At 47.1% G+C, this 27,210-nt stretch overlaps 1 protein-coding gene and 1 long non-coding RNA gene across 5 annotated transcripts in view; both read left to right on the top strand.

Moving 5' to 3' along the window:
• LOC135977410 (class I histocompatibility antigen, F10 alpha chain-like) overlaps positions 1 to 27,210 on the top strand; it is a 76,621-nt gene that overhangs the window by 902 nt on the left and 48,509 nt on the right. The window lies entirely within an intron of this gene.
• Positions 10 to 12,569, top strand: LOC135977411 (uncharacterized). The gene is made up of 2 exons (XR_010594893.1): positions 10 to 5,066; positions 5,738 to 12,569. It is a non-coding gene; the product is annotated as an uncharacterized LOC135977411 (long non-coding RNA).

Genomic DNA, 27,210 nt, shown 5'->3' with positions numbered 1-27,210 from the left:
CCGGGGTGAGACCCCGGGGGGGGGGGGGAGCTGGGTGTCGGGGGGCAGCCGGGCCGGGGGGGATGCAGGGAGTGGGGAGCTGCGTGTCGGGGGCAGTTCTGGGCTCTGCATTCAGAGGTGTCAGGGAAACCATACTGTGCTGACCGCACTGAGCGGTCACTGACATCGAACAGTGACGTTGTTATAGTGACTGGGGGGGTCCTGGCCCCCTTGTGCCAGGTGCTGCCAGGGTCGCTGCTGGGACACTGTGTGTAGTGGGGGGAGGGGTGTTGAGAGCCACTGAACTGTAACCCCTTCATATAATGCCAACGACTCCCAGCCAGGGGGTGCGGCACATGCTGACAATCCTGTCACAGCCCCCTGAGGCTCTCAGGCTGCAGGGAAATTCCCAGTGCCAGGCGCTGCCCAGCTGTTTCATTCCCAGCCTATCAGGTCAGGGCGGGGCTTTCAGACACTTCCTGTTTGCGGAGCTCAGGCTGACGGTTAGTGAGAGGGAGTAAATTACCTCCCCAGATAGATCAGGGTTAAATGAAGGATCTCTCTGACCTTTAATGGCTCCCAGAAGGTGCTTCAGTTTTAACCCCCAGTGCCTGGAACTCCTGAGTGGCTTACCTTTGACTACGAAGGGCTGAGCTATGACAGCCCCAGTCTAGCTGCACCCACAGTAAGAAATGGGCCTGGGCGGCGGGTGGAGCCCCCTTCTTAGGGGAGGCTAGCCCCCAGGTCTGCCCCTTCTGCTTTTGCCCCTCCCCCAGCGGCCGTGGCCACGAGTCCCCCCTCAACTGGAGGAGTCCTGGGCCAGCCCAATCCCTGAGTCTCTGCCTTGTCCCCACACCCCACCTGCCCGGAGCTGCCCCGGGCCAGCCAAGTAGGAACTCCCCTCCCCAAACCCCAACCCCTTAGGCCTCTCACTCTCCTCTGGAAGAAGCTTTTGCTGTGCCCCATGCGGGCTCCTGGGCAGCTGAGGAGGTAGTGTTTGCTACTCAGCTTCCTGGAGTCCAGGGAGGTTACTGATGAACACAGGAAGCTGAAGAGCACATTCAGCCTCCTCAGCCACCCCGGAATTGCATGGGGCATAATAAAGCCAAAAACTTCCCTCCAAAATCCTGCAACTGGGGGTCTGGCGGCAGCGCTAGGGGATGGCAGAGCCTCCCCTGGCCTATTATGCCCGCCATGCCTGCCCATGGCAATGGGTTGTATCTGTAGTGGATGCAAGTCTTTAGAGGTGTCATCCTAGGGAGGAGATCTTAACCCCCTTGTGAAGGGTTGGATCACAGAAACCCCTTTGGGGTTGCCAACTGATGTGCCAAGACTACTTCTGCCCCTTCTTTCCCTGCCAGCTTGGGACTCCAGCACCCTGTCTTGCTGAGCCAGACACGCCCGTCTGCTCCAACACAGACCCAGGATCTGAACCACGTGCCCCAAAGCTGCAGACTTAACTGAAAGCAAATTAAGATGTGTTCCTGTCTTTAGCACTCAGATGCTCAACTCCCAATGGAGTCCAAACCCCAAATAAATCCGTTTTACCCTGTATAAGCTTTATACAGGGTAAACTCATAAATCGTTCACCCTCTATAACACTGATAGAGAGAGATGCACAGCTGTTTCCCGCCCCCCCCGTATTAATACATATTCTGGGTTAATTAATAAGTGAAAGTGATTTTATTAAATACAGAAAGTAGGATTTAAGTGGTTCCAAGTAGTAACAGACAGAACAAAGTGAATTACCAAGTAAAATAAAATAAAACACGCAAGTCTGAGTCTAATACAGTAAGAAAACTGAATACAGACAAAATCTTACCCTCAGTGGTGTTCCAGTAAGCTTCCTTTTACAGACTAGTCTCCTTCTAGTCTGGGTCCAGCAATCACTCACACCCTCTGTAGTTACTGTCCTTTGTTCCAGTGTTTTTCAGGTATCCTTGGGGGGTGGAGAGGCTATCTCTTGAGCCAGCTGAAGACAAAATGGAGGGGTCTCCCAGGGTTTAAATAGACTTTCTCTTGTGGGTGGAGACCCCCTCCTCACTCCTATGCAAAGTCCAGCTCCAAGATGGAGTTTTGGAGTCACATGGGCAAATTCCATGTCCATGCATGACTCAGTTTTTACAGGCAGCAGCCATTGTTTACATGCTACCCTGAACATCCTCAGGTAGACTTATGTTGTTTGGAGCCTTCCAAGATTCATTGTCCTTTAAGTGTTTCTTGATTGGGCACTTCATTTGCACTTTCCTTTCTCAAGAAGCTGACCAAATGCTTTACTAAGGCTACTTAGAAATCAAGCAAGTACACAGCCAATATTCATAACTTTGAATACAACAATGACACATGCATACAAATAGGATAAATATATTCAGTAGATCATAACCTTTACATAGATATGTTACATGGCATATGTAGCATAAAACATATTCCAGTTATATCATATATACGCATATTTCCATGAAGCCTTATGGGGTGCAACGTCACACAACTTCACACCCCTCTCTGTCTCTGGCGGTGTGTTGGTGCCCCAGAGCTGGGGGAGAGTTTGGAGCCCCTGGATATGTGCATTAATCAGGTCTCAGTTTGGGTGCGAGCTCATGTTGCAGAGCACAGAACAGCTGCAGCGTTTGTGCTGTTAGGATCTCCTGTAACTGCCGGATAAAGAACTTCCAGATCCCAATGAAGATGGGGGTGAGGAGAGAGGAAGGCACATCCTGCTTTTCCTAGAGTGGACTTGAGTCTTCCTTGTTCCCCATGAGGCTGCAGCTCAGACCCTGGGGAGCTCAGCAGCCTGTATTGAGCTGGGTGAGGCTGTGGGGTGGGTTTGGGGTTTGTCTGAAGTGGTTTAAGGCAGATTGGTGCCCTTGTGTCACCTCAGTAACAGGCTAGGTTTGACCTAAACAGGGTTAGGCCCCAGTGCAGCCTGGCCCTACGGGGTTGAGCAGAGAAGTGTGTGTGTATATGTGTGTGTGTGGGGGGGGTCGGCTTATCCCTGCAGCAATGAGACAGGAGGCCGTCCTGTCATGGGGTCATACTCAGTACTGGTGTAACTCCAGTGGTGCAGAGCTTTGGCCTGGGGCCTGCAGGGCTGGGCGTGTGTGCATGGACAGAGGAGGACATTGATGATGATCAGAGAGGGTCTTGGCCAAGCTCACATTCTCACTGGCTGGTTTGGCTTTTTTAATGCGTTACATCCAGCACCAGCTCCCATTGATGCCTGGCTGGGCCTTCGTTGAAAGAAAAATCCTCTGTGCCCATCACATAACAGGTGAACTGACAAGGGGGAAATAGGGTGTCCATTTCTGTTGCTTCCTAATGGATAGCAAAGGCCCGAAAGGGTTTTTTCCCCTCCTTGTTTTATTCTGTCTCATCTGCCCTGTTTTGTTGGAGGTCTCCTTGGAGCAGCAGAGACCTGGGGTGGGAATTCTCAGTCCTCATATGAAGGGCCACAGGGTGTAGAACCTTTACCAAGGACAGCTTTTCTTTCTACTGCTTCACAGGTGCTTTGGTTAAGTAGGGCCTTTTCTACACTTCAAACTTGCTCTGGTTTAATTAAACCGGTGTAGATAAATCAGTGCAAACCCCATTTGTGGACCCTCTTATTTTGGCATAACCATGGCCTTTTCTTAGTTTAGCTTAAACTGATTCCCAGCAACTTAACCTGAACTGAAAAAAGCTTCTTTTACATCAGAATACGAGTGTCTACATGGGGCTTTGTACCAGATTAGCAGAATCAGTTATGTTTAGTTATACTGGTGCAACTCTGCATGTGGATAAGGCCTAACTGACTTAAGGCACAAAAAAAGCCACTTTTAGGCTAAGTCTACACTAGATGGCTCAAAGTGCTGCCGTAGGAGCACTCCCACAGCCGCGCTTTGAACTGTCAGTGTGGTCACCCACGAGCGCTGGGGAGAGAGCTCTCCCAGCCCTCCTGGTAAACCTGCTCTATGAGGGGAATAGCTCCAAATGCTGGGAGCCTGTCTACATTGGCGCTTTACAGCGCTCAAACTTGCTGCGCTTGGGGGGCGGGGAGGGATGATTTTTCACATCCCCGAGCCAGCAAGTTAGAGCACTGTGAATTGCCAGTGTAGACAAGCCCTTAAACTGGAAAAGGAGTGTTCACAGAGCCTCTTGTCCAGGTTTAACTAAACCAGTTTAAATCACACTTAAGGGCATGGCTACACTTACGAGTTAGAGTGCATTAAAGCAGCCCAGTGCGCTCTAACTCACGACCCGTCCACACTGGCAAGGCACGTAGAGCGCTCTGACTCCACGGCTAGAGCGCTCCTGGTAATTCACCTCAGCGAGTGGAATAATGTTTGATGCGCCCCCGCTGGAGCGCCGCCATGCCAGTGTGGACGCCCTGGTCTGTTAATGTGCTCTGATTGGCCTCCAGAAGTGTCCCACAATGCCTGTTCTACCCACTCTGGTCATCACTTTGAACTCTACTGCCCTGTCCTCAGGTGACCAACTGTCAGACCTGCCCTTTAAATTCTCTGGGAATTTTGAAAATCTCCTTCCTGTTTGCTCAGCAAGACGTGGAGTGCTCGCAGCGCATCTTTCCAGGTGTCCATGCCTCCACGTGCCAGGCAATCCCCAGTATGGAGCAATGGCGAGGTGCTGAACCTCATCAGTGTTTGAGGGAAGGAAGCTGTTCAGTCCCAGCTGCGCTCCATCCGTAGGAATTATGATACCTTCAGGCAGATATCAAGGGACATGATGGAAAAGGGCCATGACCGGGATGCACAGCAGTGCAGGGTTAGAGTGAAGGAGCTGTGGAATGCCTACCGCAAAGCCTGTGAGGCAAACAGCCGCTGCCCCTGCAACCTGCCATTTTTACAAAGAGCTGGACGCGATACTTGGGGGTGACTCCACCTGCACTCTGAAGATCACCATGGACACTTCAGAGCCCAGTTCAACAAGGGAGGAGGAGGCGGAGCAAAGCAGGAGCGAGGGTGCTGAGGAGGAGGAAGACACCCCGGCATCCCTAGATGCATGCAGCCAGGAGCTGCTCTCAAGCCAGGAGGAAGGTAGCTAGTTGCGGCGGCCGGTGCTTGGGGAAGGACAAACACCAGAGGAGGTTCCCGGTAAGAGGCTTTTATTCTGGGAAGGAAGTTATTGGGTGCGGGCTCTTGGGGCGAGGAGGGTTAGGGCTGCATGCATGCCTAGATGCGGAATAGGGCGTTGATGTGCTCTCTCACATCATGGTAATCGGCCTCAGTGATCTCTTCAAAGGTCACAGCCACAACCTGGGCAATGTGCTTGCGCAGGCTTTGTGGGAGAGCCACTGTGGTCCTTGTCCCAGTCAGGCTAATATGTCCGCGCCACTGTGCCGTGAGGGGACGGGGGGACCATTGCTGCATACAGGCAAGCTGCATATGGGCCAGGGCGGAAGCCGCATTGCGGTAGAAGACCCTCACTTGCTTCCCAGGTCACCCTCAGCAGCGAGATATCATCCAGGATTAACTCCTGTGGAAAATGTGGGGACAGTGTTCAGTATAGGGGCCCTCTGCAGCTGTTGGCTCTCCTTAAGGCACAGAAACCCAGAGGACAGTACAGCCATGAAAGAATCAGTCCCCCTTGACCCTTTGCTTTCTCACCATTTTGGGGCTCCCGGGGGTTATGTGCGCTCGCTTTAGAACGGGCAAATTATGCTATTGTGTAGACTGTGCTTGCCCTCCTTAAGTACGGGGGAATCATTGCTCTGTCTGGTGTGAACAATGCTGCCTCTGTTAAGCGTTGCAATTTGCCTTTACAGATACAATCTTGAGATCTCAGCCGTCCGTGTTATCACCAGCCAAGAGGCTGCAAAGAATCAGGAAGAGGCCACGTAGAAGCAAAGAGGACATGCTCAAAAAGTGCAGGCATGGCATGAGAGTGAAAGGAGGGTCAGACAGCACAATGCGGATCGCCACCAGCTGTCTCCAACACCTGTAGCTTCACCATCCAGCCCTGAAAACTACTACCCTTACCCACTACACTCAGCCCCCATCACAATACAGTATAGCCACCCTGAAGTGCAGCACTCATTGCACAGCACTCCAAACAGGAAGACTGAGTATGATAACAGGACATATGCAAATCTGTGATTGTACCGTTACTCACCCCACCCCCTTGCCCTTTCTGTTTCCCAACCAGTTGTTTCTTTTCAATAAATGGATTTTTTTGCTTTGAAAACATTCTTTATTATTTCATAAAGTAAAAGATACCTTAGCCCAGGAGAGCAACAGGCACTGCAAGTCAGTGTATTATACGTAGCAAACCCATATTCCTACTAACCTTGGAACCTCTGCACTTCACTCCCGTGCAGGACACCAGACATTACTGGTGGCTTTCAGCCTCAAATTGCTCCCTCAAGGCATTCCTAATCCTTGCAGCCCTGTGCTGGGCCCCTCTAATACCCCTGTTCTCTGGCTGTTCAAATTCAGCCTCCAGGTGTTGAACCTCCGAGTTCCATGCCTGAGTTAATCTTTCACCCTTCCCTTCACAAATGTTATGGAGAGTACAGCATGCAGATATAACCGCGGGGATGCTGTTATCGGCCAGGTCCAGCTTCCCATACAGAGAGCGCCAGCAGCCCTTTAAACGGCCTAAAGCACACTCCAGAGTCATTCTGCACCGGCTCAGCCTGTTGTTGAACCGCTTCTTGCTGCTGTCAAGGCTCCCTGTGTAGGGTTTCATGAGCCACCGCATTAAAGCATAAGCGGGGTCTCCAAGGATCACAATGGGCATTTCAACTTCCCCTTCAACTTTCTTCTGGTCTGGGTGATCCACAAATGCCTGGAGAACCATAGAGAAATAGCCCTTCCGATTAACGTACTTGGAGACTAGGTGGGCTGGTGCCAGAATTAGAATATCCGTGCCATCTATCTCCCCTCCGCAGTTAGGGAAACCTATTTGTGCAAAGCCAGCCACAATGTCATGCACATTACCCAGAGTCATGGTTCTTCTGAGCAGGATGTGATTAATGGCCCTGCAAACTTGCATCAACATGATTCCAACGGTCAACTTTCCCACTCCTAACAGGTTAGCGACTGATCAGTAGCTGTCTGGAGTTGCCAGCTTCCAGATTGCAATAGCCACCCGCTTCTCCACTGTCAGGGCAGCTTTCAATCTCATGTCCTTGCACCGCAGGATGGTGCGAGCTCCTCACACAGTCCCATGAAAGTGGCTTTTCTCATCCGAAAGTTCTGCAACCACTGCTCATCATCCCAGACTTGCATGACGTGATCCCACCACTCAGTGCTTGTTTCCTGAGCCCAAAAGCAGCATTCCGTGGTGGTGAGCATGTCCGTGAATGCCACAAGCAAACTTGTGTCATATGCGTTACTTGAGTCGATATCATCAGCGGAGCTCTCACTGTCACTTTGGATCATAAGGAATAACTCGACTGCCAAACGTGACATGCTGGCGAGACTTGTCAGCATACTCCTCAGCAGTTCGGGCTCCATTCCCGCAGACCGAAAGGGAAGACAGAGCACGTAGTACAAAAAACGTTGAAAGATGGCACCAAATGTGGATGGAAGCAAAGGAAATGCTGGGATGTGAACTGATGCATCACCGGGTGTTGGGACAGGACCCAGAATGTCCCGCACTCCACACCCCCTTCCCACAAGCCACAGTGCCAGAATGGGAAGAGCTCTGTGGGATAGCTGCCCAAAATGCACCGCTGCAAGTGCCACAAATGTGGCCAGGCCAGTGCGCTTGCAGCTGTCAGTGTGGACAGACTGCAGCACTTTCCCTACTGTGCTCTCCGAAGGCGGGTTTAACTCTTAGCGCTCTACCTCTGCAAGTGTAGCCATGCCCTTAGACATAACCTGGATGTGAGGACCTAGAGAGAGGTCCGAGTCAAAGATGACACCCAGGTTACGATCCTGAGTGACAGGCAGGATGGTGGCGTTGTCCACAGTGACTGACAAAGGAGGAAGTAGGGAGGTCTTGGGAGGAAGATTAGGAACTCTGTTTTAACCACATTGAGCTTGAGTTGATGACTAGACAGCCACAAGGAGATGTCAGAGAGACAGGCCAAGATTGTAGTTTGGGCAGAAAGAGACAAGTCTGGAGTGGATAGGTAAATCTGTGAGTCATTAGCACAGAGATGGTGGTTGAATTTGTGTTTGCAGATGACTTTGCCCGGAGATAAAGTGTAGACAGAGAAGAGATAAGGTGTTGAGGGGACCAAGGACAGAGCCCTGGGGGGACAGAACCCCATAGAAAGCTGGAGTGGGGATGAGGAAGATCCTCTGACAGAGATGGTGAAGGAGTGATTAGAGAGGTCAGAGGAGACCCAGGAGGGGGACAGAGATGATGAAGTCAAGGGGGACAAGATATCAAGAACAGCATGGTGAATGGTGTCAGAGGCGGCTGGCAAGCCAAGGAGGGTGAGGATGGAGCACTGAGTCTGAGTGTTAGCTGGGAAGAGTCATTAGAGACTTTGGCAGGAGCGATTTCCCTGGAGTGCAAGGGGTGGAAGCCGTGGTGGGGAGGGTCTAGGAGGGAACTGGAGGACAGGAACTCCAGACAGCGATTGCAGAGGCACATTCAATGAGCTGAGAGATGAAAGGGAGAAGGGGCTGTAGCTGGAGAGGCAAACAGCGTCAAGGGTCTTTACAATGGAAGATGCTGAAGTGTGTTCATATTGTGAGGTGGAAAGAGCCAGAGGTGAGTGAGAGGTTAAAGAGAAGAGTATGGGAGGGAGTAGAGCTGGTGTGAGGGAGATCAGGAGATGGGATGGGGTCTGTGGGGTGAGTGGAGGGGTTAGGAGGAGAGCAGATGAAAAATGTTCACATCTGCGAGGGAGAGGGAGGTAAGAATTGGAGGAAGGAAAGGAGAGGGGAGGAGGACTGTCATGTTTCATTGTCACGGATCCACATGACGAGTGTTGTCATACATAAGAACGGCCATACTGAGTCAGACCAAAGGTCCATCTAGCCCAGTACACTGTCTTCCGACGGTAGCCAATGCCCGGTGCCCCAGAGAGGATGAACAGAGCATGTAATCATTAAGTGATCCATTCCCTGTCGCTCATAGGGACACCATTCCTGCTAATAGCCATCGATGGACCATGAATTTATCCAGTTCTCTTTTGAACCCTGTAAAACCTTGTTTAAATCATTGGTCTTCATGACATCCTCTGGCAAGGAGTTCCACAGGTTGACTGTGCATTGTGTGAAGAAATACTTCCTTTCGTTTGTTTTAAACCTGCTGCCTGTTAATTTCATTTGGTGACCACTAGTTCCTATGTTATGAGAAGGAGTAAATAACACTTATTTACTTTCTCCTTGCTAGTCATGATTTTATAGATCTTTATTATATCCCCCCTTAATTGTCTCTTTTCCAAGCTGAAAAGTTCTAGTCGTATTAATCTCTCCTCATACAGAAGCTGTTCCATACCCCTAATTATTTTTGTTGCCCTTTTCTGAAACTTTTCCAGTTCTGATATATCTTTTTTGAGATGGGGCGACCACATCTACATGCAGTATATAAAATTTACCATGGATTTATTACTCCTGTTGACTTCTGCAATTGTTGCATTTGGAGCAATAGTAAAATTGCAGAATTCCAACAGGAGTAAAAATTTATGTAGCGGCAATATGATAGTTTCTGTTTTATTATCTATTCCTTTCTTAATGATTCCCAACATTCTGTTTGCTTTTTTGATTGTCGCTGCACATCGAGTGCATGTTTTCAGAGAACTATCCACAATGACTCCCAAAATCTTCCTTGAGTGGTAACAGCTAATTTAGACCCTGTCATTCGATATGTATATTTGGGATTATGTTTTCCAATGTGCATTACTTTGCAGTTGTCAACACTGAACTTCATCTGCCATTTTGTTGCCCAGTCACCCAGTTTTGAGAGATCCTTTTGTAGCTCTTTGCAGTCTGCCTGGGACTTAACTTCCTTGAGTAGTTTTGTATCATCTGCAAATTTTGCCATCTCACTGTTTACTCCTTTTTCCAGATCATTTATTAATATGTTGAATAGGACTAGTCCCAGTACAGACCCCTGGGGGACACCACTGTTTACCTCTCTCCATTCTGAAAATGGACAATTTATTCCTGCCTTTTGTTTGCTATCTTTTAAGCAGTTACCAGTTGGTGAGAGGATCTTCCCTCTTATCCCATGACAGCTTACTTTGCTTAAGAACCTTTGGTGAGGGACCTTGTCAAAGACTTTCTGAAAATCCAAGTACACTATATTCACTGGATCCCCCTTATCCACATGCTTGTTGACTCCCTCAAAGAATTATAGTAGATTGGTGAGGCATGATTTCCCTTTACAGAAACCATGTTGACTCTTTCCCAACAAATTATGTTCATCTATGCGTTTTACAATTTTGTTCTTTACTATAGTTTCAACCAATTTGCCCGGTACTGAAGTCAGGCTTACTGGCCTGTAATTGCCAGGATCACCTCTGGAGCCCTTTTTGAAAATTGGTGTCACGTTAGTTATCCTCCAGTCATTTGGTACACAAGCTGATTTAAATGATAGGTTACAGACTATGGTTATTAGTTCTGCAATTTCACAGTTGAGTTCCTTCAGAACTCTTGGGTGAATATTAAGTCACCAGGACCACATGGTACTGTTTAGTTTATCAATTTGTTCCAAAACCTCCTCTAGTGACACCTCAATCTGGGACAGTTCCTCAGATTTGTCACCTAAAAAGAATGGCTCAAGTTTGGGAATCTCCCTCACATCCTCAGCCGTGAAGACCGATGGAAAGAATTCATTTAGTTTCTCCGCAATGGTCTTATCGTCTTTGAGTACTCCTTTAGCATCTCGATTGTCCAGTGGCCCCACTGATTGTTTAGCAGTGTCAAGGCTGGATCCCCACTTTGAACTTTAGGGTACAAATGTAGGAAAACTTGAAAACTTCTAAGCTTAACTACCAGCTTAGCTCTGGTTCCGCTGCCACCATCCCAAGGCTAATTTCCTTCCCTGGGTAGCCTTGAGAAACCTTTCACCAATTCCCTGATGAATACAGATCCAAACCCCTTGGATCTTAAAACAAGGAGAAATCAATCAGGTTCTTAAAAAGAAGGCTTTTAATTAAAGAAAAAGGTAAAAATCATCTCTGTAAAATCAGTATGGAAATTAACCTTACAGGGTAATCAAACTTAAAGAGCTCAGAGGACTCCCCTCTAATCTCAGGTTCAAAGTACAGCAAACAAAGATAAACACTCTAGTAAAAGGTACATTTACAAGTTGAGAAAACAAAGGAAAACTAACACGCCTTGCCTGGCTATTTACTTACAAGTTTGAAATAGGAGAGACTTGTTTAGAAAGATGTGGAGAACCTGGATTGATGTCTGGTCCCTCTCAGTCCCAAGAACGAACACACTCCCAAACAAAGAACACAAACAAAAACCTTCCCCCCCCCCCAAGATTTGAAAGTATTTTGTCCCCTTATTGGTCCTTTAGGTCAGATGCCAGCCAGGTTACCTGAGCTTCTTAACCCTTTACAGGGAAAAGGATTTTGGAGTCTCTGGCCAGGAGGGATTTTATAGTACTGTACACAGGACAGCTGTTACCCTTCCCTTTATAGTTATGACAAGCAGGCTTCCTGCTTCTGTGTAAATTCTGTTATTACCTTTTGAGTTTTTGGCAAGCTGTTTTTCAAATTCTTTTTTAGCCTTCCTAATTATATTTTTACACTTAATTTGCCAGAGTTTATGCTCCTTTCTATTTTCTTCACTAGGATTTAACTTCCACTTTTTAAAGGATGCCTTTTTGCCTCTCACTGCTTCTTTTACTCTGTTGTTTAGCCACGGTGGTACTATTTGGTTCTCTTACTATGTTTTTTAATTAATTTGGGGTATACATTTAAGTGGAGCTTCTATTATGGTGTCTTTAAAAAGATTCCATGCAGCTTGCAGGGATTTTACTTTTGGCGCTGTCTTTTAATTTCTGTTTAACTAACACCGCTCTGGAACAGTTCCTGGGGGGACCCATCAGGGTGGATTTGATTTAAATCAAATTGATTTAAATGATGATTTAAAACACTAGTCAGGAAGACTCGGTTTAATCACGGTTTTCTACATAAAAGTGCATTCTTGTTGGTTGTTATAACCTTGATACATATTCTACACAACTCAGAGATAGATGTAGGTTTCATTTTTAGAAAGTAAATTTTTAAACAGTGATTTATTTTGAAAACTTTTCAGATTAGTTTTACAGCTATATCAGAAAATGAATGATTGTTTGTTTATTTCATTTACCAAAGGTAATTGAAGCAGATATTTATGAAGTCATTGGGAGGTGAACTATCTCCAATTCAACAGGTTAATCATTAATATTTGGAGGATTTTCTTGCCATGCTATATTAGAAGGAGAACATCACCAGACAGACATTTAAATTGTTTCATTTAACTAAAACAACAATGTATTCTAGATTTTTTTCTTCAACAGCAAACATAATATTTTAACAAAACAAGCATATGAATTTTTGATTTAGTTAAACATTCAAGTTTTTTAAAACCAGGTTTGTTTTTGTTAAAATTGTTTTTAACTAAAATAGTTAATTGAAATATTAAAAAAAAAAAATTAAATTGACTGTCAGCCAAATCAACATGAGAAACTTCAGATATTGGCTTCTGCAGCTAACTCAATTGTCTTCACCTTCATGTTCCTGTTTGTTCATAATCTGGAAAAGAAAAACAAGCTTTCCTGCTTTTTCAGGTCCCAAACAATTTCTCAATTTGGAATGAATTAGTCCAAAGGAAGAAAATAAAATTTCTACACTGGCAGAAGAAGCTACTGCTGTTAAAAGTGAGATTATCACTTCACCAGTTTCTGAATCCAAGTGCTTAAGTGACTCACCAGTACACTGGTCTGACTTTCTTAAAGCATCATCAGCAAACATATTTCTTGAATGGTTCACCCTTAGCTCTGAAGTTTATTATAGTTGGCATTATGGATTGATGATTGCTGGATGCTAATGTCATAGCCAACTCCTCTTCTTCAGCAGTTAAGGTTTGACCCTGGTACAGAGTATTGAGAATATTTGCAAGAAAATGAGCTGGAGATAGAACAAGCACTATTTGTTTTTTTAATGCTTGTAATTTAACTCTGTCATTGCATATTTTTCTTTTTAAGATCTTACTAAGTTCCTTCCAAATTTCAACAGCAATCAGCAATAAAACAGCTATTTCCCTGCATTTTGTTCAAGACTACAGAAATAGGCCTCAGGGTACTCAGCATATGTTCAACATTTCTCTTAAGCCCAATGTTGAGAATTTTGGCTGTGACAGTGCCATCTATTTTTTCACGATTTTGTTCGCAAACTGTCATCAGATTAGGCCAGTTCTTGATATACAGTCCACTACTGAGTTCCATCGCACGTCCTGTGGGAGAGTTAGCTTGGTTCCTCACACATTTTTCAGAGCAGCTGCTGCAGAGTGGTTGTTGCGGAAGTATTTTGCAATTTCAACAACATTAGCCTTTATTTCTGGAACACTGAAGTGTGTGCCTAGAAGGTGCATCAAATGAGCACTGTGACTATATGTTATTAGCTTGGGACTCTCTTCACACTTTTCTAAATTTCTTCTTATCTTGGATACATTTGCAGCATTGTCTGCGACCAAGCTGCGTACTAGACATTAGAATTTTTTTCCAGTTTGTTATAGCTTTTACTGCTACATCTTGTAAGTATTCTGCTGTTTGTGCATTTCCTGATGTATCAATTGTTTCTGTAAGGAAGACATTCCCTTCTTCTGTTGTCACACAAGCACATACAACAGGATCATTGTGGACATTGCTCCACCCATCAAGATTCAGGTAAACAATTTTACCCTCTAGACCTTTTGCACACTGCTCAATTTTTCTTTCATACACTTTATCCAGCAATTTGCCTGCAACATCTGCTCTGTTGGGTGGACTGTATCCTGGTCTTAATGACTGAACCATGTTAATGAAGTGTGGGTTCTCAATCCTATGGAAAGGAGAGGTTGTTGCATAAACAAACCGGGCAATTTTTTCATCAATTACCTCTTTTTGTAATCTGCTGGTTCTTATCACAAACTTATCTATGGTTGTTTCTGGATGATGGAGATTTTTCTTTTTCTTTTTGCTACAGTACTGTGGCTATGTGACATATGATGTGACTGAAACACTATCATTGGAAGATAACGCTGAAACTATAGAAAATGATTGTGATCTTGAAGGTGGTTAGTCTTCAGAATCCTGTATGTTGAGGCTGGAGAAACCATCTAGGGGCCATGCTCCTCTTGACCTGCTGCTTACAAACAGGGAAGAATTGGTAGGGGAAGTAGAAGTGGGTGCCAACCTAGGGAACAGTGACCATGAAATGGTTGAGTTCAGGATCCTGACAAAAGGAAGAAAGGAGAGCAGCAGAATACGGACCCTGGACTTCAGAAAAACAGACTTAGACTCCCTCCGGGAACTGATGGACAGGATCCCCTGGGAGACTAATATAAGGGAGAAAGGAGTCCAGGAGAGCTGGCTGTATTTTAAAGAAGCCTTATTGAGGGTGCAGGAACAAACCACCCGATGTGCAGACAGAATAGCAAATATGGCAGACAACCAGCTTGGCTTAACAGTGAAATCTTCGGTGAGCTTAAACACAAAAAGGAAGCTTACAAGAAGTGGAAACTTGGACAGATGACTAGGGAGGAGTATAAAATATTGCTCAAGCATTCGGGGTGTAATCAGGAAGGCCAAGGCACAATTGGAGTTGCAGCTAGCAAGGGATGTGAAGAAAACAAGAAGGGTTTCTGCAGGTATGTTAGCAACAAGAAGGTGGTCAGGGAAAGTGTGGGACCCTTACTGAATGGGGGAGGCAACATAGTGACCGAGGATGTAGAAAAAACTGAAGTACTCAATGCTTCTTTTGCCTCGGTCTTCACAGACAAGGTCAGCTCCCAGACTGCTACACTGGGCAACACAGTATGGGGAGCAGCCCTCAGTGGTGAAAGAACAGGTTAAGGACTATTTAGAAAGGCTGGACATGCACAAGTCCATGGGTCCAGATCTAATGCATCCAAGAGTGCTGAGGGAGTTGGCGGATGGGATTGCAGAGCCATTGGCCATTATCTTTGAAAACTCATGGCAATCAGAGGAGGTTCTGGATGACTGGAAAAAGGCAAATATAGTGCCCATATTTTAAAAAGGGAAGAAGGAGAACCCGGGGAACTACAGACAGGTCAGCCTCACCTCAGTCTCCGGAAAAATCATGGAGCAGGTCCTCAAGGAATCCATTTTGAAGCACCTGGAGGAGAGGAAGGTGATCGGGAACAGTCAGCATGGATTCACGAAGGGCAAGTCATGCCTGACCAACCTGATTGCCTTCTGTGATGAGAAAACTGGCTCTGTGGATATGGGGAAAGCGGTGCACGTGATATATCTTGACTTTAGCAAAGCTTTTGATACGGTCTCCCACAATATTCTTGCCAGCAAGTTAAAGAGGAATGGATTGGATGAATGGACTAAAAGGTAGTGTGACAAAGTTCCTCCTCTGCCTTGGTGGGTCCTGTACTTATTGGCGGATTTGCTTGCCTCAGAGATTCACGGCAGCCCTCAGTTTGGACACTTTTGCTAGTGGCTCAAACCTGCCATTCACTCAGCTAACCTCATCACTGGCCAGCATGGGGAAAGGGAGGAGAACAATCCCCACAGTCTGCTGACCCATCTAGTGGGTCAGGGGACTGGCCAGGGACCTTCCCCTCTGGTGGGACCCACAGTCCAGGTCAACTCTTCTTGTATCAAATAGGGAGTTGGGAATCTGGGGAGAACCTTGGCCTGCCCTCTACTCTGGGTTCCAGCCCAGAGCCCTGTGGATCGCAGCTGTCTACAGTGTTTCCTGTAACAGCTGCGTGACAGCTACAACTCCCTGGGCTACTTGGCCTCCTCCCAACACTTTCTTTATCCTCACCACAGGACCTTCCTCCTGATGACGCTTGTACTCCTCAGTCCTCCAGCAGGACACCTTCTCACTCTCAGCTCCTTGCGCACCTCTTGCTCCCTGCTCCTCACATGCACCTCACTAACTGAAGTGAGGTCCTTTTTAAACCAGGTGCCCTGATTAGCCTGCCTGTCCTAATTGATTCCAGCATTTTCCTGATTGTTCTGGAACAGCCCATTATCTTACTCAGGGAAAAGGGACCTGCTTAATCTGGGGCTAATGTATCTACCTTCTATTACTCTCCTGTAGCAATCTGGCCTGACCCTGTCACATATTCCCCCCTCCCACCCCCGTTCAACACCACAGGGTTGGGCAACTTGGGACGTCAGGCAGTGTACCCGCGACAAGCCATCTGCGTTACCATGGTGGCTTCCGGCCCGGTGTTGTATGGTGAATTGGGAAGGTTGTAGGGACAGGAACCATCTGGTCACCCTTGCGTTCTTCTCTTTATTTCGCTGCATCCACCGGAGGGGTGCATGATCGGTCACAAGGGTAAACTGTCGTCCCAGTAGGTAATAACAAAGTGTTTCCGTGGCCCCTTTCACAGCAAGGCACTCTCTCTCAACTACTGCATACTTCTGCTCCCTTGGGAGGAGTTTCCTGCGGAGATAGAGGATCGGGCGTTCTTTGTCTCCGACCATCTGCGATAGGGCAGCTCCCAATCCTACTTCAGATGCATCTGTTTGTAAAATGAACTCTTTGAAGTCCAGGGCTATAAGCATGGGGTTACTGCAGAGGGCTGTCTGTAGATATGTGAATGCTTTCTCTGCAGCGTCTGTCCACTTCACCATGTCCGGACCCAGGGCTTTTATCAGGTCCATCAGGGGACATGCTCTGGTGGCGAAATGGGGAATAAATCGCTGGTAGTACCCCACCACACCCGGACTTGCTTTTTCTGATTCTGCCGGGGCCAATTTTGGATAGCCTCCAGTTCGTTCAGTTGGGGCTTGCCTATGCCCCTTCCTACAATGTAGCCAAGGTATTTAGCCTTAGCTAGCCCTATAGCACACTTGGCTGGGTTGGCTGCGAGGCCGGCCCGTCTTAGTGTGTCCAGAACCGCTTCCACCTTTTCCAAATGGGTCTCCCAGTCGGGGGTATGAATAGTCACTTCGTCCAGGAACGCAGCTGCATAATGAGTATGGGGCCACAAGAGCTTGTCCATAAGATGCTGGAAGGTGGTGGTGCCCCATGCAGTCCAAAAGGAAGACCAGTATATTGAAACAGAACCTCTGGCTTAGAGAATGCCGTCTTTTCTTTCACATCTTTGGCCAGGGGAATCTGCCAGTATCCCTTTGTTAAATCAAGGGTGGTCAAAAATCGGGCATTGCCCAGGCAGTCAACTAAATCATCAATACGGGGTACGCATCAAATTTGGATATATCGTTCAGCCAGCGAAAGTCATTACAAAACCTAGTGGTGCCATCAGGTTTGGGCACCAACTTAATCGGGCTTGACCATTGACTGTGAGACTCTTTGATGACTCCCAGCTCCAAAATCCTTTTTACCTCTGCCTTGATCTCCTCACTTTTTTGCTGCTGGGACCTGGTAGGGCCTTAAAGTTACCTTTGCCCCAGGGTCTGTGATAATGTGGTGATATGCTTCGGTGGTCCGGCCTGGTTTGGTTGAAAACATGTCCTGGTACTGGTTGATCATCTCAGTTACCTCCTCCTTCTGGTTTGGTGTCAGATCAGTGGATATCCTGATCTGCTCCTGCAGGTTATTTCCCTGGATCGGGGTCTCTTGGACCACTACACCTGCCTCTCGCTGGTGCCAAGGCTTTAAGAGGTTAATGTGATAAATCTGTTCCTGTTTCCGGCATCCTGGCTGCCACACCTTGTAGGTTACTTCCCCCACGGGTTCAACCACCTCATAGGGTCCCTGCCATTGGGCCAAAAGCTTGCTTTCTGCCCTGGGTACCAGCACCCGATCCCCTGGTTGGAACTGTCGGACTTTTGCCTGGCGATTGTAATGGGTTCGCTAGGCCTCCTCCTGCCTTTTCCAAATGTTCCTGTACAATAGGGGTGACCCGGGCGATCTGGTCTCGCATCTGCAATATATGTTCAATTATACTTCTCCCCTCATTGGATCTCTTTGGCGATATTTAGTATGCCATGGGGGTGGCGCCCGTATAATAATTCAAAGGGGGAAAACCCAGTTGAGGCCTGAGTTACCTCCCGGATGGCGAACATAAGGTAGGGTAGTAGGGTGTCCCAATTCTTCCCGTCCCGGCTTACCACCTTCCTTATCATAGCCTTGAGGGTTCGGTTAAACCTTTCTACCAGCCCATCGGTCTGCGGATGTTAGACTGAAGTTCTCAAGGTATGTATATGGAGCAGGGTACAGAAGTCCTTCATTAGCTTTGACGTAAAAGGGGTTCCTTGGTCTGTCAATATCTCCTTCGGTAGCTCCACTCGGGCAAAGATCCCCACCAGCTCTTTGGCTATCATTTTAGAGGCCGTGTTTCGCAGGGGGACGGCTTCTGGGGTAGCAAGTAGCATAGTCCAGAACGACAGGTATATATTGGTGGCCCCGGGCTGTCTTCTCCAGGGGTCCCACTAGGTCCATCGCTGTTCGCTCGAAGGGGACCTCTATGATGGGAAGGGGTACTAAAGGTGCCCTCAAGTGACGACAGGGACTGTGCAGCTGACACTCTGGGCAGGACGCATAGTACCTCCGCACTTCTTCATGTACCCCGGGCCAGAAGAACAGTTGTAGAACCCGTGCCAGGGCCTTTTCTACCTCCAAATGCCCCCCCAAAAGATGACTATAGGCAAGGCTTAATACAGCGTTCTGGTGTTTTTGAGGTACTAGAAGTTGCTGTGCCTTCTGCCCCTGTACTGGTGCAACCCGGTACAAGAAATTCTTTTTAATTATGAAGTATAGTCCTGTTCCCTGGGTTTTTCCTTCCATGGGGACCCCATCTATTTCAGTCACCTCCTTCCTAATGTTGTCATAACTTGGGTCTTCTGCCTGGTTCCGTCCAAAATTTCCTCTCCCGGGGCTAATCTGCCCAAGATCTAGGGGCCCAGTCTCTGTTGCCTCTACTGGTTCAGAGACATTAGGGTGGGGATCAGGCTCGGGTGCTTCCTCCTCCCGAGCAACCTCCTTTCCAGCTACCCTGGTTCACCTGCCCACAAGGGCAATCCTCTGTCCCTGGGTCAGGATCCGGGTCCCCAAGGCCTTAGCTGCCCTTCTTTCCCTTTTCGTCTTTCTGCCCTGCCTGGGAGTGTAGAACAAATCTGGGGATATTTCAGAGAAGATTGGGGTTTGACAGTCCACTGTGGATGCCTCACTAACTTCAAGGTTTCCGCTTTCTCCAATCCCCCTACTGGGACGAAGTCTCCAAATCCTGGGAAGTCCCTCCCTGTGAGAACTGGGTATGGGAGTTTAGGGACTACACCTGCTGCTATCTCAGTAGTGTTCCCCTGAATTTCAATTTTTACTGGGATGGTCAGGTAGTAACTAACTGTCCCATGGACGCATGTTACCCCTGTGCGCTTTGCCTGCAGCAGCTGACTACGCTTCACAAGCTTCCCTGAAATAAGCGAGATAGCACTCCCTGAATCAACCAGTACCGTGGTCTCTACCCCATTTAGTTTCACTGGTCTGGTGTACATATGCGGGGTTAGTGCAACTCCCACCAGGTGGATTAGGGAGCATGGGTCTGCCCAGTTCCCCAGGTTACACTACATAGGCTCCTCGGCATTGGGACACTGTGCAACTATGTGTCCCCACTCCTCGCAGGTGTAACGTCTGTATGGGGCTCTAGGCATTCCTCTGTCTCTTGGTTTGGGCAGTCTAACATCACGATCCTCTTCTCCCTCAGTGCTCTGACTATTTGTGGCCTCCGATGGACCTTCAGCCTCTCTCTTTTTCCACCTGGGCCCTCCTAGGGGCCCAGTCACCTGAGCTCTGGGGCTTGGTGCTGCTAGTTTAACCCGGGGTGCCTCTTCCTTAAGTGGTCGGGTCAGCTCCCTTGCCGTCCTTCACCTCTCTACCAGTGCGACAACCTCGTCGTAGGTGGAAAGTTCGTTCTGGCTTACCCAGACACGAAGGTCTGGCGGTAGTCCTCTCATGTATCGGTCGATGACCAGAACCTCTAGTATCTCTTCTAGACTCCAGGACTCAGTTCGCAACCACTTTCGTGCGAGATGGATGAGGTCATATAATTGGGACTATGGGGTTTTGTTTTCCTGGTACCTCCACTCATGATATCGCTGGGCCTGCACTGATCTGGCCAGGATCTCTGCTTTCAGCTGGGGGTAGTCTGCTGCAGCCTCTTCAGACATATTATAGTAGGCCTTCTGGGCCTCCCCACACAGGAAGGGGGAGAGGATGCCAGACCACTGATCTCAAGGCCAAGCCTCCCATAGGGCTGTCCTCTCAAAGGCCAGGAGGTATACCTCTATGTCATCTTCCCACATCATTTTCTGCAGGCAATTGCTGGTCCGTATGATCCGCGTCCCATCATGGCTGTGGTTCAGCTCTGAAAGGGCCTTCACCTGGTTTCCCAGTTCCTGCAACATAGCATGGTCTTGAGGGGCCTGGTCCATCAACAGGCGATGTGTCTCCTGCTGCAGCCGCACTGCCTCCTGTTGGGCGGCTGCCTGGACACAGGTAGCCTCCTGCTGGGCAGCCGTGGCTTGTATCAATGCCTGCACTACATCATCCATTGTGGTGAGGAGAAAAAAAAATTTTTTTAATAACACCCTCCTCCTTCCATCACGCTGTGCACACCAAATCCCACTTCACATACCAGTTGTGATCAAGTTCCTCCTCTGCCTTAGAACATAATGGCCATACTGGATCCAACCAAAGGTCCATCCAGTCCAGTATCCTGTCTGCCCACAGTGACCAATGCCAGGTGTCCCAGTAGGAGTGAACCTAACAGGTAATGATCAAGTGATCTCTCTCCTGCCATCCATCACCACCCTCTGACAAACAGAGGCTAGGGACACCATTCCTTACCCATCCTGGCTAATAGCCATTAATGGACTTAACCTCCATGAATTTATCCAGTTCTCTTTTAAACCCTGTTATAGTCTTAGCCTTCACAACCTCCTCAGGCAAGGAGTTCTACAAGTTGACTGTGCGCTGTGTGAAGAAGAACTTCCTTTTATTTGTTTTAAACCTGCTGCCCATTAATTTCATTTGGTGGTCCCTAGTTCTTATATTATGGGAACAAGTAAATATCTTTTCCTTATTCACTTTCTCCACATCACTCATGATTTTATAGACCTCTATCATATCCCCCCTTAGTCTCCTCTTTTCCAAGCTGAAAAGTCCTAGCCTCTTTAATCTCTCCTCATATGAGACCCATTCCAAACACCTAATCATTTTAGTTGCCCTTCTCTGAACCTTTTCTAATGCCAGTATATCTTTTTTGAGATGAGGAGACCACATCTATACGCAGTATTCAATATGTGGGCGTACCATGGATTTATATAAGGGCAATAAGATATTCTCCGTCTTATTCTCTATCCCCTTTGTAATGATTCCTAACATCCTGTTTGCTTTTTTGACTGCCGCTGCACACTGCATGGACGTCTTCAGACAACTATCCACGCTGACTCCAAGATCTTTTTCCTGATTAGTTGTAGCTAAATTAGCCCCCATCATATTGTATGTATAGTTGGGGTTATTTTTCCAAATGTGCATTACTTTACATTTATCCACATTAAATTTAATTTGCCATTTTGTTGCCCAATCACTTAATTTTGTGAGATCTTTTTGAAGTTCTTCACAGTCTGCTTTGGTCTTAACTATCTTGAGCAGTTTAGTATCATCTGCAAACTTTGCCACCTCACTTTTTACCCCTTTCTCCAGATCATTTATGAATAAGTTGAATAGGATTGGTCCTAGGACTGACCCTTGGGGAACACCACTAGTTACCCCTCTCCATTCTGAAAATTTACCATTTATTCCTACCCTTTGTTCCCTGTCTTTTAACCAGTTCTCAATCCATGAAAGGACCTTCCCTCTTATCCCATGACAACTTAATTTACGTAAGAGCCTTTGGTGAGGGACCTTGTCAAAGGCTTTCTGGAAATCTAAGTATTTTATTCTTTACTATTGTTTCAACTAATTTGTCTGGTACTGACCTTAGACTTACCGGTCTGTAATTGCCAGGATCACCTCTAGAGCCCTTTTTAAATATTGGAGTTTCATTAGCTATCTTCCAGTCATTGGGTACAGAAGCCGATTTAAAGGACAGGTTACAAACCATAGTTAGTAGTTCCGCCATTTGAGTTCTTTCAGAACTCTTGGGTGAATGCCATCTGGTTCTGGTGACTTATTATTGTTAAGTTTATCAATTAATTCCAAAACGTCCTCTAGTGACACCTCAATCTGTGACAATTTCTCAGATTTGTCACCTATAAAAGCCAGCTCAGGTTTGGGATTTTTCCTAACGTCCTCAGCTGTGAAGACTGAAGCAAAGAATTCATTTAGTTTCTCCGCAATGACTTTATCATCTTTAAGTGCTCCTTTTGTATCTCGATCGTCCAGGGGCCCCACTGGTTGTTTATCAGGCTTCCTGCTTCTGATGTACTTAAACATTTTGTTATTAGCCAAAAACTCAAAAGGTATCTGTTCTTCAAACTCCTTTTTGGCTTTTTTTATTACATTTTTACACTTAATTTGGCAGTGTTTTTGCTCCTTTCTATTTACCTCACTAGGATTTGACTTCCACATTTTAAAAGATGCCTTTTTATCTCTGTCAGGGTTCCCTCCCCACTCTGAACTCTGGGATACAGATGTGGGGACCCGCATGAAACCCCCCCTAAGCTTATTTCTACCAGCTTAGGATTAAAACTTCCCCAAGGCACAAATTCCTTCCTTGCCCTTGGTATTGCTGCCACCACCAAGTGATTTAAACAAACATTCAGGGAGGGCCACTTGGAGCCCTACCTCCCCCAAAATATCCCCCCCAAACCCCTACATCCCCTTTCCTGGGGAAGCTTGAGAATAATATCCTAACCAATTGGTTAAAAAGTGAGCACAGATCAACCCCCCCTAGGTCTTTAGGACACTGAAAAACAATCAGGTTCTTAAAAGAAGTTTATTTAAGAGAAAAGAGAAAAGAATCACCTCTGTAAAACCAGGATGGAAGATAACTTTACAGGGTAACAAAAAGATTCAAAACAGAGGATTTCCCCTCTAGGCAAAACTTTAAAGTTACAAAAACACGGATAAACTCCCTCTTAGCACAGGGAAAATTCACAAGCTAAAACAAAAGATACTCTAACGCATTTCCTTGCTATTACTTACTATTTCTGTAATATTAGATGTATCATTTCAGTAAGAGCTGGATTACTTGCTTGGTCTCTCTCTTTGTCTCCCAAGAGAACACCCACAGAGCACAAAACAAAGCCTTCCCCCTCCCAGATTTGAAAGTATCTTCTTTCACCATTGGTCCTTCTGGTCAGGTGCCAACCAGGTTATCTGAGCTTCTTACAGGTAAAGGAGGGATTTTATGCTACCCTTAGCTGTATGTTTATGACAATCTCCCACTACTCACATGGTTGTTAAGCCACGGTGGCTCTTTTTTTGTTTTTTAATTTGGGATATACATTTAAGTTGGGCCTCTATTATGGTGTCTTTGAAAAGTGTCCATGCAGTTTGCAGGGATTTCACTCTAATCACTGTACCTTTTAATTTGTTTAACTAACCCCCTCATTTTTGCATAGTTCCCCTTTCTGAAGTTAAATGCCACAGTATTGAGCTGTTGATGTGTTCTTCCCACCATAGAAATGTTAAAAGTTATTATATTATGGTCACTATTTCCAAGCAGTCCTGTTATAGTTACCTCTTGGACCAGATCCTGCACTCTACTCAGGACTAAATCGAGAACTGCCTCTCCCCTTGTGGGTTCCTGTACCAGCTGCTCCGAGAAGCAATTATTTAAAGTATCGAGAAATTTTGTCTCTGCATTTGGTCCTGAGGTGACATGTTCCCAGTCAATATGGGGATAATTGAAATCCCCCACTATTATTGAGTTCTTAATTTTGATAGCCTCTCTAATTTCCCTTAGCATTTCATCATCACTATCACTGTCCTGGTCAGGTGGTCAATAATAGATCCCTAATGTTAAATTCTTATTAGAGCATGAAATTTCTATCCATAGAGATTCTATGGAACATGTGGATTCACTTAAGATTTTTACTTCATTTGATTCTACATTTTCTTTCACATATAGTGCCACTCCCGCCCTGCACGACCTGTTCTGTCCTTCCAATATATTTTGTACCCCGGAATGATTGTGTCCCATTGATTGTCCTCACTCCACTAGGTTTCTGTGATGCCTATTATATCAATATCCTCCTTTAACACAAGGCACTCTAGTTCACCCGTCTTATTATTTAGACTTCTAGCATTTCTGTACAAGCACTTTAAAAAGTTGTCACTGTTTATTTGTCTGCCCTTTCCTGACGCTTCGGATTCTTTTTTATGTGAATGTTTCTTGTCTGATCTGGCCCCTACTTTATCCTCTTCCATCCTCTCCTGCTGACTAAAACCTAGAGAATCTCTATCAATAGACTCTCCTCTAAGAGAAGTCTCTGTCCGATCCACATGCTCCTCTGCAGCAATTGGCTTTCCCCCATCTCTTAGTTTAAAAACTGCTTTACAACCTTTTTAATGTTAAGTGCCAGGAGTCTAGTTCCACTTTGGTTTAGGTGGAGCCCATCCCTCCTGTATAGGCTCCCCCATCCCAAAAGTTTCCCAAGTTCCTAATAAATCTAAACCCCTCCTCTCTACACCATCGTCTCATCCACGCATTGAGACTCTGAAGCTCTGCCTGCCTGTCTGACCCTGTGCGCAGAACTGGAAGCATTTCTGAGAATGCCACCATAGATGTCCTGGATTTCAGTCTCTTCCCTAGCAGCCTAAATTTGGCCTCCAGAATGTCTCTCCTCCCCTCCCCTATGTATTGGTACGTACATGTACCACGACCACCAGCTCCTCCCCAGCACTACACATAAGTCTATCCAGATGCCTCGAGAGATCCGCAACCTTCGCACCAGGCAGGCAAGTCACCATATGGTTCTCCCGGTCATCGCAAACCCAGCTATTTATGTTTCTAATGATCAAATCTCCCATTACTAACACCTTCCTTTTCCTAGTGACTGGAGTTCCCTCCCCTGGTGAGGTAACCTCAGTGTGAGAGGACACCCCAACAACATCTGGAAGGAGGGTCCCAACTATGGGAAGTTTTCCCTCTGCTCCCGTTGACTGCTCTGCTTCCCTGGGCCTTTCATCCTCCTCAACAGTGCAGGGGCTGTCTGACCGGAGGTGGGACAATTCTACGGTGTCCCGGAAAGCCTCATCAACATACCTCTCTGCTTCCCTTAGCTCCTCCAGTTCTGCCACCCTGGTCTTCAAAGCCCGTACACGGTCACTGAGGGCCAGGAGCTCCTTGCACCGAGTGCACACATACACCACCCGCCCACAGGGCAGGTAGTCATACATGCTGCACTGAGTGCAATAAACTGGGTAGCCCCCAATCTGCTGCTGGGCTTCTGCCTTCATTGTCTCCTACAGCTACCTAGGTTAATGAAAGGGTTTTGTTTAAATCAAAAAATTTTGAATATAGTTTAGTTTACAGGTTTAAAAGGACTGCAAGGGAACCTTGCCCCCTTCCCACTCCCCAACTCCTTTGCGGAATTCCCTGTTAGCCCTGGTCGCAAAGCTCCCTGGTCACTTGCTCACTGCTTTATAAAGCCCTGGCCTTCTTGATAGCCCTGCCTGCTAAGGCTCAGCCAATTAACAGAGGCTTCTAGCTTTCAAACCTTACTTTGAAGCTCACAGCTTCCAACTGCCAGCCACAGCACACGGTCCTTCAAACAAACAGACAAACACAAGCTCAGCACACAGCAAGTAACTCCCAAACACAAACACACAATACAGACAACCACTTACCCCAAGGGTCCTGTATTTGCTCCTCCTTCACCTGGAGAACTCCCTTGAAAAACTCCCTGTTAGCAGCCCTGTTGCCTTGGTGGGTCCTGTACTTATTGGCGGATTTGCTTGCCTCAGAGATTCACGGCAGCCCTCAGTTTGGACACTTTTGCTAGTGGCTCAAACCTGCCATTCACTCAGCTAACCTCATCACTGGCCAGCATGGGGAAAGGGAGGAGAACAATCCCCACAGTCTCTGCTGACCCACCTAGTGGGTCAGGGGACAAGCCAGGGACCTTCCCCTCTGGTGGGACCCACAGTCCAGGTCAACTCCTCTTGTATCAAATTGGGAGTTGGGAGGATGGGGGGGAACCCGGGTCCACCCTCTATTCTGGGTTCCAGCCCAGGGCCCTGTGGATCACAGGTGTCTACAGTGTTTCCTGTAACAGCTGCGTGACAGCTACAACTCCCTGGGCTACTTCCCCATGGCCTCCTCCCAACACCTTCTTTATCCTCACTGCAGGACCTTCCTCCTGATGCCTAATGACGCTTGTACTACTTAGTTCTCCGGCAGTACACCTTCTCACTCTCAGCTCCTTGCGCACTTCTTGCTCCCTGTTCCTCACACGCACCTCACTAACTGAAGTGAGGTCCTATTTAAACCAGGTGCCCTGATTAGCCTGCCTGTCCTAATTGGTTCCAGCATTTTCCTGATTGTTCTGGAACAGCCCATTATCTTACTCAGGGAAAAGAAACCTGCTTAATCTGGGGCTAATGTATCTACCTTCTATCACTCTCCTGTAGCAATCTGGCTTGACCCTGTCACAGTGATAGAAAGCTGGCTAGATTGTCGGGCTCAACGGGTAGTGATCTATGGCTTGATGTCTAGTTGGCCGCCGGTATCAAGTGGAGTGCCCCACGGGTCGGTCCTGGGGCCAGTTTTGTTCAATATCTTTATTAATGATCTGGTTGATGGGATGGATTGCACCCTCAGCAAGTTCACAGATGACACTAAGCTGGTGGGAGAGGTAGATACACTGGAGGGTAGGGATAGGGTCCAGAGTGACCTAGACAAATTGGAGGATTGGGCCAAAAGAAATCTGATGAGGTTCAACAAGGACAAGTGCAGAGTTCTGCACTTAGGACGGAAGAATCTCATGCACCGCTACAGGCTGGGGACCGACTGGCTAAGCAGCAGTTCTGCAGAAAAGGACCTGGGGATTACAGTGGATGAGAAACTGGATATGAGTCAGCAGTGTGCCCTTGTTGCCAAGAAGGATAATGGCATATTGGGCTGTATTAATTGCCAGCAAATCAATGGAAGTGATTATTCCTTTCTGTTCGGCACTGGTGAGCCACACCTGGAATATTGCATCCAGTTTTGTCCCTCCCTCTACAGAAAGGATGGGGAC

This window comes from Chrysemys picta, chromosome 25, assembly GCF_011386835.1.
Source record: "Chrysemys picta bellii isolate R12L10 chromosome 25, ASM1138683v2, whole genome shotgun sequence".
Lineage (NCBI taxonomy): Eukaryota > Metazoa > Chordata > Testudines > Emydidae > Chrysemys > Chrysemys picta.
The sequence above is the reverse complement of the archived record's forward strand: the minus strand, read 5'-3'. Positions and strand labels throughout refer to the sequence as shown.